Source organism: Stenella coeruleoalba (genome assembly GCF_951394435.1).
Source record: "Stenella coeruleoalba genome assembly, chromosome: 10".
NCBI classification, from domain to species: Eukaryota; Metazoa; Chordata; class Mammalia; order Artiodactyla; family Delphinidae; genus Stenella; species Stenella coeruleoalba.
Window position 1 is genome coordinate 15,274,696 of NC_137156.1, and position 15,028 is coordinate 15,289,723.

The 15,028-nt window shown below is 36.5% G+C and overlaps 1 pseudogene across 1 annotated transcript in view; it reads right to left on the reverse strand.

Moving 5' to 3' along the window:
- LOC307193496 (translationally-controlled tumor protein-like) overlaps positions 1-15,028 on the reverse strand; it is a 178,670-nt pseudogene that overhangs the window by 80,504 nt on the left and 83,138 nt on the right. Inside the window, exons 6-7 of the transcript XR_013831767.1 lie at positions 11,981-12,046; positions 10,416-10,524 (exon numbers count right to left, since the gene is read on the reverse strand). The product of XR_013831767.1 is annotated as a translationally-controlled tumor protein-like (transcript). The remainder of the gene's footprint in view (positions 1-10,415; positions 10,525-11,980; positions 12,047-15,028) is intronic.

Sequence of the window (15,028 nt, forward strand, 5' to 3'; positions counted from 1 at the left end):
GATTTTAGGTGGTCTTATTAGGAAATGGACCAGTGGTTCACAATTATCATATTTATCTGGAGGAGCCTTTTAAAATACACATATCCTGAAAATTCTGATTCAACAGCACTGGAGTATCATATCTACTTTTTAAAATTACCCTAGTGACTATGAAACCTAGACAATGTTAAAAACCAATGAAATAAGGAGGAAGAAGAAAGATGGAAAAATCAAATGCCAAAGGACCAATTTCTTAAGTCTGAGACTTTTTAAACGTTATTAACATTGGAGTTAGTATTTCAAATTTATGGTATGATGTGCTCATAACACTCCTCCCACTTTCTCCTTTACCCTCCCAGCCACTATAACAAAGAAATATGACCATGCGTTTGTCAGTCTGAACCCTATTTCTGTTGACAAGGGCTATATTTCAGTTGAGCTCACTTTCCCCCTTTCCACCACACACAGGACTTTATTTCTCAGGGTTTATTAAATGCATTCCACTATATTCTGGTTTATGGTAACTTTGTTCTACGTAGTCCCATTATATCCAAACATTTGTGCTTTTTCAAATATGAAAGAACTGAGGAACCAAACTGATCAAATGTTACTTTTTTAAAAGCTGCAATAGTTTCTGATGCACCTCTTTCTTTGAGGAAAGATATTATTGTGTACTCTATTAAAAATGGGACAGTTCACACAAGAAACAAGCAAACATTGAGTAGAAGCCTGTATATTTTAGCAGGCTTGAAGATTATCGAAATTTTACTGGGATAACATATACCATTACTAGGTAAAGTAAAATCAGAATACAAGTTAAACTTTATTCAGACATACACTGACCAGTTCCAACCCAGACTGAAAGCAAGGGGTCTCTGTTCAGTCCTGCCTAAACTAACCCCAGCCTATCCACTCTAAGGGAGACATTTCCAAAGCTAAACACATAATAACAAGAAAAAAAATAAGCCACTAAGTTGTAAAATAATTCACTATAATTTTGCATTTTACCTTTTCAAATAGTAAATATAAATATTTTGTCTTCTAGACCAAATGGCATGGTTTCTATTAAACTAGCACAAGCTAAAAATGAGGTCATTCTAAAAGACTATAAAGAACAAAGCATCAAATGATCGCACATAACCAAACTAGAATTTTATGACCAATTCTATAAAAATAATAATTAATCTTCTGAATTCTAAGTGGCAGACACTATGCAGAATAGAAGATGACAAGAAACTCATTGATAACAGATTAAGAGGCAATTTGCTTTTCTTGAATAATATCAAAATGTCATTTCCTTCTCACTAAAAACAACAAAACTATTAGCTAGAGCATTATTTGAATGGCCTATTAAAGCCAAGGAACAAATAAAAAACATGAGGTTATTATCTTCAATGATTAAAAACTGTCACCCATTATAAATATATCCAGTAATCTGAAATTGCTTAAAAGGAAATCGGATATAGACACAATTTCCCTAGGATAAAAGCTGATTTCTTTTCCTTTACTGCCAAGTACTTTCGTAAGTAATCTCCCTGTCTTTTTTTCCTCCAATAGAGAAATAAACACAAACATTTGGAGAGATTTACAAACCAGTGCAATGATATCCAGTCTTCAGAGTAAACAATATGTTTTAAAGAAACAAGACATTCGTCATTCTCATCCTTTCCCCTTGTTATACACATGAAATATACAAAAGCTAAGCCATTATAAGTGAAATATGATCAAAAAACACTCAAGATAAGAATTTGATTCTCAGAATTAGAATATAGACTTGTTTTTCCCTAACCAGGTAAGAGTGCTAAGTGCATTGTTCTCCATGTGGTCAGCAAATTGGGATAATTTTTTTCACCTGCATTTGAGTCTCATGGGCCTTCTCTATAATCCTTGAAAATATATTTATCATAGCTACTTATACTCCTAAATGGAAACAACAGTAATAAGTTCAGAAAACAGTCTTCAAATTATTATAAAATGTATTTGTCATCATAAACATGAGTATATAAACTAGTAGCTAAGAGCTAGTGAATTTCTCTGAACCATGTAACATAAATTCAAGTCTTAATATTGGCTTTTCACTTTGTGACTACTTCTTTAAAAAAAAACTTTGTGTGAGAGTATGGCAGAACTAAATACCACGAAAACTATTTCAGGTACAAAAGTAAAAATATATATATATATATATTTCTTTAAAATATATATATAAATATATATTTCTTTTTTTTTTTTGGTTGCACCGCGTAGCTTGTGGGATCTTAGTTCCCTGACCAGGGATTGAACCTGTGCCCTTGGCAGTGAAAGCTCAGGGTCCTCACCACTGGACTGCCAGGGAATACCCCTAAAATAAATATTTTAAATATTTAAATATACAGCCAAGCTTCCCCCACTCCCCCCCCCAAAAAAAAGATTGGATGGCTATCCCCAAAGGCTGAAAACATCTAGAAATCTTGAATCCAGAGTTAATCATGCATTAAAATGAGCAGTGGTCTTAGGACAATCTGCCAACCCATGTCATTTAGCTCCATTCTTTCATGGAGAGCAGGAGACAAAGTCTACAGTTGGTTCCAGAATAGAAGCAAGATTAGATCCTCCTGGGACGAGATAGCAAAGAGTAAATTAGGAGGAAAAAAAATCCACAGAGGAAGATGGTGTTGAAATTTGCCTATCAATTTCTCAACTTGAGATAGAGGGGGGTAAGTTCATTAAGCTTTCATAAACATAAAACAGTGTTCATGTAGCATTTGGGTTAGAATTCATACTATTTATATGATTCTTAAAACTCCAAGCTAAGAATTGTTTTCAAATGGTGCTTAATAGGTAGTGACTTCAGGAACCTGGCATAAACAAAGGTAAATCCACATTTAGAGGAACCATTTTCAACCCAGGTCAACTACAACATCCACAATCAAAAGTTAAATTCCCAGAGGGGATATATGTATATGTATAGCTGATTCACTTTGCTATACAGCAGAAATTAACACAACATTGTAAAGCAACTATATTCCAATAAAAAAATTTTTAAAAAGTTAAATTCCCACAGTTAAAAAGGAAATACAGGATGGAATGAATTGGGAGATTGGGATTGACATATATACGTTATGTATAAAATAAGCAACTAATGAGAACCTACTGTATAGCACAGGGAGCTCTACTCAGTGCTCTGTGGTGACCTAAATGGGAAGGAAATCAAAAAAAGAGGGGATATATGTATACGTATAGCTGATTCACTTTGCTGAACAGCAGAAACTAACACAACATTGTAAAGCAACTATACTCCAATAAAAATGAATTAAAAAAAATAAATACAAGTTATATCAGCCATGAACTTGAACTTGGAGAACAAACAACCAATCAGACCCACAAAACTACAGACATCAGAATGATCAGATACAGAACAGAATGTAAATTAACTATATTTAACATGCGTAAATAATAAGAGGGTATTGGGATTATTTCAAAAGAAGGAGAAACTATCAAAATGAGGTATATTTGAAGATAACCACATAGATCTTATAGAAATACAATATATAAGTGAAATTAAAAATTTAATTAACTAGTTAAACAGCTGGAAAGACAAAGCTGAAGACAAAACCAATGCAGCAGAAGACAAATCTGGAGAAATTATACAGAATGAGACCCTGAACTATAAAAAGGGAAAGAGTATGAAAGAGAAGGTAAAAGGAATGGGTGACAAAAAGAGATAATCTAATGCCCCGTAATCGACATACTAGAAAGAAATAAAAGGAAGAATGTGGGAGAGACAATATTCAAAGAAATACTAGCTAAGGTTTGTTTCAGAATTAAGAAAAAAATGCAAATTCTCAGAATCCCAGTATATCTAAAGCAGAATAAATAAATGGAAATAAATGGAAATGTAAAAATCTGTAGAGCATCAAAGACAAAAGAAGATCTTGAAAGAAGGCAGAAGTTAAAGGCAAATTAACAAAAATTAAAATTAGACAACTGAGTTTTCAAGAGTAATAACAAAAGTCAGAAAAGAGCAAAATAATATCAAAATGTGCTAAGGAAAAAAATAATTGTCAAGACAGAATTCTATACTCAGTAAAATTATTATTTAAGAACATGGGCAAAATAAAGGCAACAGACAAGGTCTGAGTATATACTATTAATAGAGGCTCACTGAAGATGTAAGTACAGGATTTAAGAAAAATTAAAATGAGCAAAAAAGAAGGTCTGAGAGACAAGAAAGGATGGTGAGAAATTTAAGAAGGGAAAAGACAGTAGTAAACATAGATTAAACTGGAAAAAAAGATATTGAATATGTAAAACTATAATATCTATTTTGTGCGGTTTATTTTTTTTAAAGCCACTGGAAAATAATAGCAAATAAGACAGTAGGAAAGTAACAGGAGTTCAAATATTCTAAAATCACTACATTGTTGAGTGAGAGATTAGAATTTTTAAATTAAAATACAGAATAAGCACTGAAACCAAAAGAAATACCACAGTAAAAATAGAATAAATAGCGGATACGCAATAGCATATTTGAAATAAATCCAAATGTATCATTAATCACAACAAATTCCATGTTAAAAGTCAAGGTGTTTCAGACCAGAATTTTTAAAATCTAGATATACGTAGTTTACATTAGACAACATAAAATAACAAACTGATTGGGCTGTACTAATGTTAGAAACTATATACTTTAAGACAAAAAATATTCTAGAGTTAAAGGAAGCACAATAGTATAAAAGATTCACCAGAAGATATAATAATTTAAATTTAAATGTACCCAAAATACAGTTTCAAAATATATAAAAAGAAAATTGAGAGCACTATCATAGTAAATTTATAAATCTATCATCATAATAAGCATTCTTAAAACGTTTATCAATAAACAAGTGAAAAAATGAATAAGAATATCGAACATAGCCTCAATATTCTGAATTACATAGGATATTCTTAATAATTGGAAAATACACATTTTCTTAAACATGTGTATCGTTTGCAAAAATATAAAATATTCTTTCGTGAAAATATAATAATCATTACAAAAGTCAATAGCAACAGAAAACTTGTTTAAATGCTCATATATTTTGAAAATTAAAATATGCTTCTAAGTAACTCAGGAGTGCTAGTAAAATGATATTTAGAGAAAAAAGATTAATGCATCTAACGTGTATATTAAAAGCAAGGAAAGTAGATAATTTTAGAAATTTTAAAACATAAAATTGACTCCAATAAAGTATACGGAATAAAGTAATAAAAATATAGCAGAAATTAATGAAATTTTAAAAATACAATAGAGGATCACAGAAACCACCTGACCTTTTAGAAAAGAGCAATTAAATTGACAAACCTCTGGCAAGCTTGATTAATAAAAGAGAGAGCATACTAATAAGTAATATGGAAATGAAAAGGGTGCATAGCTATAGATGCTGCAAACATTTTAAAAAATTGTAAAAGAATATTATCAACTTTATGCTACCAAAAAAGTTGAAATTGATTCTTAGGAAAAAAATACATACCTTGCCAAGTGGACTTAAGAAAAATAGATCACTTGAATAGTTTTAAAACCATTAAAGAAATTTAATCAGTAGTTTTAAATATTCCCACAAATGAAATACCAGGCCCCAGCAACTTCTATTCACTATTCAAGGACAGATAATTCCAATCTTACATACAATATTTCAGAAAATACAAAAAGAAACACTATTGAACTCATTTTATGAGGCTAGTATAATTCTGATACAAAACCAGGAAAGGAAAATATGAGAAAGGCAAATTACAGGCCAGTTTCACTCATTAATACAGATGTAGAGTATTCCTTAACAGAATATTAACAAAATAAATCCAGCAATTTAAAAAAATAACAGTTTTACACCAAAAGCAAAAAAAAGTGAAAATAGACAAATTTGATTACATTAAAATTTAAAACTTCTTCATCAAAGAACACTATTAACAGAGTGAAAAGGCAGCCTACTGAATGGGAAAAAATATTTGCAAATCACATATCTGATAAGAGGTTAGTATCCAGAGTACATAAAGAACTCCTACAACTCAACAACAACACAACAAATAGCCTGATTAAAAAATGGGCAAAGAACTCGAATAGACATTTCTTCAAAGAGGACATGGAAATGGCCAACAAGCATATAAAAAGATGCTCAACATCACTAATCATTAGAGAAATGAAAATCAAAACCACAATAAGATATCACCTCATACTCCTTACTGCTACTATCAATAACACAGAAAATAACAAATGCTGGGAAGGATGTGAAGAAATGTATAAAATGGTGCAGCTGCTATGGAAAACAGTATGGCGGTTCCTCAAAAAATTAAAAATAGAATTATCATATAATAGAGCAATTCCACATCTGGGTATATACCCAAAAGTTTTGAAAGCAGGATCTCAGGAGATATTTGCACAGCCATGTTCACAGCAGCACTATTCACAATAGCCAAGAGATAGTAGCAATCCAAATGTTCAGACAGATGAATGGACAGGCAAAATGTGGTCTATACATAGAATGAAATATTATTCCATTTAAAAAGGAAAGAAATTCTGACACATGCTACAACCTGGATGAGGCTTGGGGACATTATGCTAAGTGAAATAAACCAGTCACAAAAGACAAATACTGTATAATTCCACTAATATGAGGTATCTAGAATTGTCAAATTCATAGAAACTAAAAGTTGGACGGTGGTTGCCAGGGTCTTGGAGAATGGGGTTATGGGGAGTGTTTAAAGGGTACAGAGCTTCAATTTTGCAAGAGGAAAACGTACTGGAGATCTCTTTCACGGCAATGTGAATATGCTTAACATTACCGAACTGTACATTTAATAATGATTAAGATAATAAATTTTATGTGTTTTCTTAATACAATAATTTTTTTAATATTAATTTTAATTTACCCCAGGAATGTAAAGTTGGTTCAACTTTAGGAAATCTATTAATATAATTTACCACATTAGCAAATAAAAGGTAATAATGTGAATGTCTCAAAAGATGAAAAAAACTGATAAAAATCAATATTCATTCTTAACTGAAAAAAAGACCTAAAAAACCTTGTTCTCAAATTAAAAATTATCTTCTGGGACTTCCCTGGTGGTCCAGTGGTTAAGAATCTGCCTACCAATGCAGGGGATGTGGGTTCAACTCCTGGTCAGGGAACTAAGATCCCACATGTCTTGGGGCAACTAAGCCCTCGCACCGCAACTACTGAGCATGCAAGCCACAACTAGAGAGCCCGTGTGCTCTGGAGTCCACATGCCACAGCTAGAGAGAAGCCCACACGCTGCAATGAAAGAGGAAAGATCCTGTCGCAACTAAGACCCGACGCAGCCAAAATAAATAAATAAATAAAAATTTTTTAAAGGTTATCTTCTACACACACACACATCACACACACAGAGCTTACAACTAACATATTTAATGGTGAAACATTAAAAAGATTTCTTCTGAAATCCAAGGTAAGGCGTATTTGCCTGCACTTCTATATAATACTAGACTGCAGGTCTAACTAGTACAATAAAAACAGTGGAATAGGGTTAGGGGAAACCCAGAAAGGGAAGGAGGAGAGAAAAAAAGAAGGAAGGGAGGAATACAGGAAGAGATGCACGGAGGGGGAGAAGGAGAAAAACAGAAGAGAAGAAAAAGGAAGGAAAAGTTAAAGGCATAAGGAAAGGAAAACGTATAACTATTGCTTTTCTCATATGATATGATGGTATATAAAACAACCCAAGTGAATGTACAGATAAATTATCAAATTTAGTAAGACAGGTCAGCAAAGTTGCTAGATGTAGTTGTTACATAAAAGTCAATCTCATTTAGGTACAATAATGACAAATAGAACATTTAATTAATTTCAAACATACCATTTGTAATAGCTCCAAATATTAACTATTTAAAACAAAAGTCATGAAGACCTGTTAGAGAAAATTATCAACTTCTGTTTGAAGACATTAAGGAATATGTAAATAAATGGAGAGATTTATCATATTCATGGCTTAGAAAATTCGATATTATAATACTGGGACAATGTCAATTCTTCCCAGACTGAGCAAGGGTCTTTCTATAAAACTTCAGAAAAGAATTCAGAAATAAAAATTCAGAAAAGACTTTATGTGAAAATTAACATGCTAATTCTAATGTGCATATGAAAGAGCAAGAGACCAAGAACAGTCAAGACACTCCTGAAGAAGAGTCAAGTCAAAGTTCGTCCTCTGCCGGATATGAAGACTAGAAAGCCATTTTTAATTGAGATGGTATAGAATTAGGGCATAGAGAATCAAGTAAACTAACAGAACACAAATGAGAACCACAAAACAGACCCAGGTAAATATGAACATTGAATATACGATACAGGTAGCATCACACACCAACAGGAAAGCAGGGACTACTGAATAAACACACAAGAATAACCAGCTACCCCTTTAGGAAAAAAAACAGACTTGGATCTCTTCCTCACATCTTCTAAAAAAAACAATTTCAGATTGGTTGAGGGCTTAGCACTTTTAGAAAAAGAATGTGATATAACATCTTTTTGATAAAAAGATGCATTCTTAAACAGGACACAAAGAGTGAAAACAAAAAGAAAATGATAAGTCATTTAAAGCTAAGAACTTTTCTGTTTATCAAAAAATATCTAATAGAGGATGAAAATGGCAGCCACAAAGTAAGAATGATTATTTGCAATAGCATATAATCATCACAAGATTAGTATGAGAATGTTCCTACTAATTTTTTTTAAAAAAGAAGGGTAGTGAGACTTCCCTGGTGGCGCAGTGGTTAAGACTCCACGCTCCCGATGCAGGGGGCCCAGGTTCCATCCCTGGTCTGGGAACTAGATCCCACATGCATGCTGCAACTAAGAGTTCACATGCCACAACTAAGGAACCAGTGAGCCGCAACTAAGGAGCCCACCTGACACAACTAAGGAGCCCATCTGCTGCAACTAAGGAGCCACGTGCTGCAACTAAGGAGCTCGCCTGCTGCAGCTCGCCTGCTGCAGCTAATACCCAAGGCAACCAAATAAATAAAGTAAAAAATAATAATAAAAAAATTAAAAAATAAAAAGGGTAGTAAATTACATTAAAAAAAGACAAAACATGAATGAACAATATATGAAAAATGATCAACCACATTAAAATAACCAAAGAGAGGAAATTAAAAACGACAATGAGGTAAAATTCTGACAATGTAGTGTGTTAGGAAGGATACACGGCAACAGGAACTCATACACTGTGGTAGGAGTATGCAGTTTTTGGAAAGCAATTTTGGCATTAGCTTGCAAAGCTGAAGAGCTACATACCCTCTAATGAACAATTCTACTGTGCAAACACATGAAATTGGCTTGGGGTTACTACTTTGTTCATAAAAATTATAGACAGAATAGAAATTAATAACGCATCACAAAATGAATATGCCTTAGAGATAATATGGCACCTTTGTACCAGGAAACAAGCACAATAATGAACATAGCAGCATTATTTATAATAGCAAAGATAAATGGAAGCAACGCCAATGTCTGCAGCAGGAGAACTGGTAAATAAAATGAATATACAATGAAATAATTGTATTCAAGCCTTACCGTTCTTATCTAATGGAGTACCCCTGTTCCAGAGACTTCTGCTCTGGTTAATTCTCCCTTTCCCTCTGGAGAATAAAATCTGTTATTTCTGGCTATCTGCCCTCTACACCGTATTTATATATAATTGACCTATCGGATTCAAACTGTGGTTTTATTTCAGAACTAGTAAGTACCCGTGAGCCTTATTTACTCTATCGTTTTCCACTTCCATTCCCCCACCCCACAATACAGAGACACAAACACACACAGATTTCGTGTCCCACTCTTCACTCGACCTCCAAAATAGTCAAGTCTCTTACAATACCTGAGGAAATGTCCGCTGCCGCAATAGCTGTGATGATGGCTTAATGCCCTTAAAACCCTGACTCTATATTAAGGACCAAGAAAAGAATTTTTTAACACCTGAACAAGGACAGAGGATGATTAAGATACAAATTTTATACGCTAGTTTATTTTATTTCTAATTATATTCTTAGTAAATGATGTTAATATTCAACAGGAATGACTTTGTCACTCAGTGCTTTTGCCCAGTAAAAACCAGAGCCCCTAAGCATTTTATTGGCACTAAAGCAGTCAGCTGTGACATACGATAACGGCAAGGGTAAAGAAATTCTGCTCCGTTTCTAAATTAAATGTCTCTTCGATGACTTGAATGTAGGAGACTGAACATATGTAGAGGAGATCACAATAATTTTAAAAGGTGTTGACAGTATTATCATAATAGTCACCTGTTTAAACCAATGCTGACCCTCATGCATGTGTATGTATTATATGGTTTAAGTAACCCAAAGCAGATGCTATACGTGTAATCCAGAAACAACTATAACGATCATTCATATCTCATGCTCGTAGATGAGAGAAGGGTAAATGACTTACTCAGCAAATTCTATTTCAACAGCATCGCCCTCCATCCTCAACACCGAACATCACAAAACTAGTTACTGGTGAGGCTCACTTTTCAGTGTTCTCCAGCACGTTATGGTGCCTATTAAACAAAAAATCAGTTTTAGGTGTTTGTTTCTCTTACAGAATGATTTACATATGATTTCTTGAGCTATATATTAATGCACATAAAAATATGACTTGAGAAAAATTTCTCCTGTAATTTAAATTTACTATTGGTCTCTAACTAGCATGACATGTGTCCATGGTCAAGTGACTTTATCTAGAAGATACATTTTCATCTATATATTCTAGTAGCATGTAAACAGACCCTAACTTCATGTCAAGCCACTTAATGAGACATCATCGTCATTAAAATCATTTGTTTTTATGTATCTGCATCCGTGTGGCTCCATACTAAGCACTATGAAAAGTGAGAATTAAAATGTCTCTCCTTCACAGGATGTGCAATTTAAAATAAAACAGGAAAACGCATATTGATGACACTAAGATCAAACACAGACACTAAACATAAGCATATAAGTATGTCTGATTACATCAAATGGTTAGATGAATGAGAAGGGGTTTTAAGATTTCATTTTAAAACAGTTAAGATTTCATGAAAATCTCAACTTCTCTGTCTTGAAGGCTTATTTCAGCACTTGGGTTTGAAGAGGGGTCTTAGTAAGATAAGGACCCTGTAGTCTAGGGTTTCAGAGAAAGAAAACACTCCAGAAAAGGCCATATCATAGGGTAATTCATAAGAGGGGCAAGATTAGTAAGATGACCAAGGGGCAAGTTCCATGTACCCGAATATCAGAAAAAATATATATTTAATTAATATACCACCACCTGCTGAGAACCCATTCATCTGGCTAGCAGGGCCAAATAGTGTTTTTCTAACACTATTCAGAAAGACTTCACTTCACTTTGAGCTCCTAAATAGGCCAAGCCAATAATCTTTAAAAACCCAGATCAGGGCTTCCCTGGTGGCGCAGTGGTTGAGAGTCCGCCTGCCGATGCAGGGGACACGGGTTCGTGCCCCGGTCCGGGAAGATCCCACATGCCGTGGAGCGGCTGGGCCCGTGAGCCATGGCCACTGAGCCTGCGCATCCGGAGCCTGTGCTCCGCAGCAGGAGAGGCCACAACAGTGAGAGGCCCGCGTCAGTGAGAGGCCCGCATACGGCAAAAAAAAAAAAAAACCCAGATCAGAGAAATGTTTAAATTTAAGAATAGTTCCTCAATCTTAATTCCTAGTAGCAATCAGTAGCTATTCTTTTTCTCTATGCTATTCTTACAAAGAGGAAACTGCTTTATCCTATTAGGTTCTCTCAAAATAATACAGTTCTGATTCTTTTCTGCTAGTGGTTCTCCAAGTGTGGTCCTGGGAAGAGGGCATCAGTATCACCTGGCAACTTGTGCGAAATGGAAATTCTCAGGCTCCACCCCAGACCTACTCCATCAGACAATTGGGGGGGGGGTGAGGACCAGCCATCCCGTTGAACAAGACCCTCAGGTGATTCTGCTACGCACTCAGGTTGAACACTACTGCTTTGTACCTGTCCAATAATAGCACCATCCATGCTTGCCCTGGTCCCACCGTCAGGACAGGTATTTCAGTTCACCTGTAGAAACAATTCAAGAAAAAAATGGTTTTGTCACTTAATCTTCACACTGAAAATGGCATATTTATGTTGGTCAATAAATACTCCCCAAATGGAATAATACTCTTAAACACTCCATACTCATAAACTTTCAGTGTTACAGGGATTGTAGATTGTAGTGTTTACAAAACATTTTCTAATATATTATCAATGAAGCCAATAGATTTAACAAGCTCCCAGGGGTCTTCATTCTCTCCTGGGCCTCACACAGAGAAGACCCTAATAGGCGGAGATCTCACAGCACCGCATATAAGAGCTGTCCTTTGTGTGCCAGGAGGGAGGGCTGGAAAAAGTCCCCTGGAAGGTCTAAGAGTAAAGACAAAAAAAAAAAAGCCTGAGATTTCCTTCTTGCTGATTCAGCAGGCCCTGAGGGTCATCCTTCCCCCCTCCCAGCAGAGCTGAGACACTTCCAATGGGCCAGGCCCAGTTCTCAGTGTCAAGATCTGGAAATCAATGGTTTTACAGTGAGGGAATGGCATTCCCTAACTCTTAGTCTGAGGTTGTAGCTAAAACCAGACAACCCTTTTTGAAACACCAAACCATTTAAGCCGAATCGAAAAAAGTTCAGCTTCTTTGACAAGCACACTGAAAGACACTTTTACGCGTGTTAGGCTAAAATCCCACCAGGTCCCTGGAAAATCCTCTACCTGTGTTAGCCCCATGCTCAGTTCCCATAGTCCCCAGGAATGAAGACCTTCCTGCCCGTCACCAACACCAATTACCTCCCACCAAACTTCACGATGAAAAAGGGGGACAAAAATAATCACTATTTCAGCAGCGGTCATTTTAAAAAAACATGATAATAACGTCGAACTCCCTCCAAAATTAGCCTCCACCGTCCTATAAATTGGTTTTCTTTGTGATCTAAAATTGACTCGCAGGGCACCAGTTAGAAAATAGTCGCTGAAAAGCCGGGGCCTCCGAGCTTTCGGATCCTGCCGGCCTTTCATCGTGTAAACAAACGCATCAGATTTAAAGCTTTCCCATAATTGTTATGCTAACCTTGGAGCGAAACCTCTCCATTTGCATTTGAAGGAGCTAAATATTAGGCAGGAAAGAAAGTGCTCTCTTTGAAAGCCTGAGAAAATGTCCCCGCTCGGGGCTGCCGGGCCATCTGGGCCGCGGGCTGGGGCGCAGCTCCCGCCCCCCGCGCCCTGGTAGCCGCGCGCCGGGAAGAAGGGGCGCCCCGAGGGCCGTCATCTGGCTGCAGAAGAATGCGGACGGGCCCCCGGAGCCTTAGGGCGCGGGCCGGGCTCGCTCGGGGCGGGGGCGGCCCGGGGATGTGGGAGCCAGGCGTGCCTTGGGGATAGATCACGCGTCCTGGGATCCTTGCCCTTTTCCCAGGGCGCATCCCCCGGGCCCACCGCTTCCTGGATGCCGGGGGAGAGGGGCGTCTCCGCAGCAGGGTGAGGGGCTCGGAGGCGCGAGGCGGGGTGTGGAGAGCGTAGGCCTATGCTGGGAAGGAGAAATGCACATTCAGTAAGCGCTCTGACCCACTTTGAACTTGATCTCCTGGAGTCTCCAGATCCAGCCCGTTTAGTCGAGGCCAGTAAGCCCCCCTATGCACACCAAGCTTGGAGTAATTAAAAATAAAAACGCTGCACCGTTGGGGGTTTCTTATAGAAAGGAGGGAAGGCTCGAACTTCCCATCAGCCTATTCTGGGGCAATCAAGAAAAGCCTTGCAGCCCTCTACCTTTTCCTGTAAACGGAACCAAAGCGTATCTAGGATGAGTTACGGAAAAATCATTCCTGGGGGAAAAACATCGAGGGCTTCATACACCAGGAGGACAGAGCTGGAGGGGATAAGATGCTCCTAGATTCGAAGCATATAATTATTTTCTTGCACCACTTCTCATTTTAATCTCATTTCGAATATAATTCAAAGGTGCTTTGATTTTTAAATGACTTCACTGTTGTCAGAATTAGCATTTTTCACTAGTCCTAGGAGACATTCCAGAGGAGAACGGTATTTTTATTTTCCTTTTTTCCCCCCCTACGGTTTGACAAAGGCTTCTCATGCATCGCTGGACTGTGTTACAAAGTTAAGGGATTTTTCCCTCTCTCAAAGGAAGATCGTTGAGGCTGCAAGTAACCCTGGTAGCTGCTAGGAGATGGAATTCTTTAGGCTAGAACAGCATGTTGCACAAAATAACTGGCAAAAGAGGAATGCAGGCCAGCACTTGAGTTCTTTACAGGGGCAAAAGGATGCAACAGTGACCCAAGGTCTACATGGGAAGAGAAGATGAAGTATATTGTTTTTCCTAATCATAAACTAAGTATCAGTGTTTGACAAGCTTCTAAAATGCATCAACTGCCATGTATTCTATTTATTTCATATTTATTAAATGGCTACAAGTTTGGTTTGGGGGTTTTTTGTTTGTTTTTTAAGATTTAGGACCTTGGCCTCAGACAGACCCCAGTTCCAGATCTGGCTTCTCATACTTACTACCTTGGTAGCCCCAATCAAGTTACTTTGCCTTTCTAAATCCCAGTGTTCTTATCCATAAAATGGGTGTATTGAAATAAACACAGTGCCTAACACATAGTAAGCACTCTATAAATCATAGCTGCTGCTGAGTACGTTATTATCATCATTGTAATCACTGTCTCTTCCCTGAAGATTCTAAATCTTTTAAAATCTGTATTAAATGAAGCAATTGAATGGGGTCATTCAAAAATATTTAATTTGTTGCCAGGTTCTGCTCTAGTGCTAGAGATAAATAGATAAATGTTCCTTGCTCTTATGGACTATAGGTTCTAGTCAGGGAGATAAACAACAGATCAGAAAAGTATTAAATATGATCATTGTGTAAACGAGCAGGAACTTATGAGAGGCCTCCCAGGACAGACCCCTTCCCCATATCCTCTGCTGTAGCTCCTCTCTGAAGTACCCAGATAATAGTATCTCATGCATATTTACTGAGTTTTTCAGATGCTAAAAA